Source organism: Epinephelus fuscoguttatus, linkage group LG19, assembly GCF_011397635.1.
Source record: "Epinephelus fuscoguttatus linkage group LG19, E.fuscoguttatus.final_Chr_v1".
Taxonomy (NCBI): domain Eukaryota; kingdom Metazoa; phylum Chordata; class Actinopteri; order Perciformes; family Serranidae; genus Epinephelus; species Epinephelus fuscoguttatus.
In genome coordinates, this window is record NC_064770.1 from 6,507,826 (window position 1) to 6,510,577 (window position 2,752).

Here is a 2,752-nt window from a genome sequence, read left to right on the forward strand (position 1 = left end):
TATATATATATATATATATATATATATACACATATATATATGTATACATGAACAGAGAAAGTACCAGCTTTATACCAGCGGGATTCACAACTCTGCCAGTTTCCAGTTAAGTGGATTATAGTTGATTTTCCAACTTACTTTAGTCTGTGGGAAACATGCTAGTGTTTCTAATGATATAGTATTTCCTGTGAGAGATTTCTAACTTCTATTTCTGAAGTTTGATGAGTTCCACTTCCTGTTCAGTTAAGTTCCAAAGGCAAGAGATACAGATGGTGCAGGGCATTTCCTTTAGACAGAGAGAAGCAGAGATAAAAGACAAACATACTCCATTTCCTTTTAAGAAATACCCTAATAATAATTTGTTAAAGAAAAATTCTTGAAAAGGTCACAGAGAGACTGGGCTGCAAATTGTAGGAGTCGCAGTGGCAGTAGAAGCAATCGGTAATATTACTATTTATCATGTCAAAATCTGCTTGGTTGCATCCACAAGGTCTGCATTTGAATCCCATCCAAAGCATCACATACCTGTATGTAGTCCAAATTCACCATGACTGGTTGTATTATCAGTATCAGATGCGCTCATAGAGCTGCAGTAAATGACTCCTGCTATCGCTGTATTTCTCTTTATAGTCACAAGTTGCACACAAATTATGTGGTTTTCTGTTTCCTGCAGCTTAGATATTCAAGACAGTGGCTAAAGAGTGGAGTCACCTCTAGAATATCATCTTATTGTGGGGGTGGGCTACTGCACAGTGCATATCATGCTGTAGTTGGATATCTCAACATGTTAGGACAGGATAGTGATCCAACAATAGATCCATGTCCCTCAACCTGACCATCACCCTGTTTCATCGGAGGCTAAAGGCAGCACTCTGAGTCATTATATTGCATGAGAAGCGACCCGCAGGGCTTCAATGTGCAGCTTTGATCAGGAACACATGGCTGAACTTCCTCTGCTGCTGCAATAGTCAGCTGCTGTCCGTTTGCTAGGAGAGGAGGAGAGAAGGAAAAGAAAAGACACTGGAGGAAAGGCAAGCAATGCTGAGTGTAATTCAGTGGAGACAAAATAGTGCAAATACAAAGAGCAGAGTAGGGCAGGCAGGAGAAAACAAGGAAATAAACAAGGAGAGGAAATGGATGACGAGACGAGAGATAGAGGGAAGAGCAATAAAGGATGGAGGGAGGACAGCCTCAGTTTCCTGGCTGCAGGTCTGAAGGCGCCATGTTGAGACAGCAACATTTCTGCAGCGCCACACTGTCTCCTGCCTCATCTCTGTCCTGTCTGCCTCCCTGTCCGTCTACATGCCTCTTTCCTTTTTTCCCATCTGTCTCTCTCTCCCACCTTTACTTTTTACCACGGGGGTAATTGACAAACTCGTTTATTGGTGGTTGGAGGAAGTGGAGGAGGCAGTTGTGCCAGCGGTGGCTTTACGGCTGCCTTATTGCCCCTTATTGCCTATTGGTGGTCAACAAAAGACACTCCAAAGGGCGGTTTGGCCTCCTGGAAAGTCTGCCTTTTTTGTCGTGCTTCCTGTCCGTCTCATTCTCTTTTGATGGTCGGCTTTGTCTCTCAGATAAGCATGGCTGTTTTTCAGAGACTAAACAGATATCTTTGTCTTTTTTTCACAGGGATCCTGGTCTACGAAACATCCCCTGACATGATTCCTAAATGTAATACTTCTATCTACCAGCTGACCTCGACCATCTCTGTTCACTCAGAGTTCATTGTGTATCACCATATCGCTGCTTCAGATGATCACACAGCAACTCAAGAGGTTTTCTAAACTTCTTTTCACACCAGGGTCACGCAGTTGGATATTCATTAAGCCAAGCAGGAACCTGGTGCTGAAGGGATTTTACTTGTTAGATATGATTTACTGCAGCAGTCTGACCTCCTGCTGCTGGATTCAGTCACATGCACTCTAATCATTTGATTATAACCAGAGGAAGGCAGTGCTGCAAGTCTGAGTTATTGGACTTGCGTGACGATTCAACTGTAATTGAATTAACATGGATTTGCATTTTTCGATCTTTCAGATGACTCTTGGCATATATAAAACATAGTCTGGTTTCTTTACGTGTTTTGATTCTGTGCCACAAATGGGAAAGAGATGCAAAGCAGGAGGTAAAATACAGACCAGCGTGGCTAGCTGTGGAAAATTATGTCGTGTAACAGTGAAACTGATAAAAGAATGTGATACTACAGTAGAGTTTGTGTTAATGTGTTCTGTGAAGACATAAACACCACAAACAATAAAAAGCAACAAAATTCCTTCATTTCTCTGCCATGTTCTTTTATTCTACAGCCTGAAGACTGCACATGCTTACAAATATTTAAGCTGTGACCTGTTGCATTAATAAAAAAAACAAACAAAAAAAAAAAACAACAACTATTTGTCATATTTACTGAAACTGTCACTATTCTTCCACACTAAATCATGCCTACTCTATTGAGAAAGTTTGTGAACTGGCTGCCATGTTGAAAACAGTCAAGCTGAAGCAAATGTTCTCATTTTACAGCTAAACAGTACACTAAAATATGTTTCTGAAAACGTGAGGTAATAAACAGGCATTGCACTAGCAGAATATTAATTCATATTTGATCAGCGATGCCCAGTTTGGCATTTTGACTGCAGTTTAGGAACTGTGATTGACATGACCGATAGATTTTAGCAATTGGTGTTGAAGGCAATAGGAGGAGGAGGGACATGATTTTTTTTCAAACTATCTTTCTCATATTCTTTGGGATGAC

At 40.9% G+C, this 2,752-nt stretch overlaps 1 long non-coding RNA gene across 1 annotated transcript in view; it reads left to right on the forward strand.

The window, feature by feature from the left end:
- Positions 1-2,435, forward strand: part of LOC125879344 (uncharacterized) — an 11,734-nt gene extending 9,299 nt beyond the window's left edge. The window contains exon 3 of the long non-coding RNA XR_007447858.1: positions 1,630-2,435. This is a non-coding gene — a long non-coding RNA (uncharacterized LOC125879344). The remainder of the gene's footprint in view (positions 1-1,629) is intronic.
- The last annotated feature ends 317 nt before the right edge of the window (positions 2,436-2,752 follow it).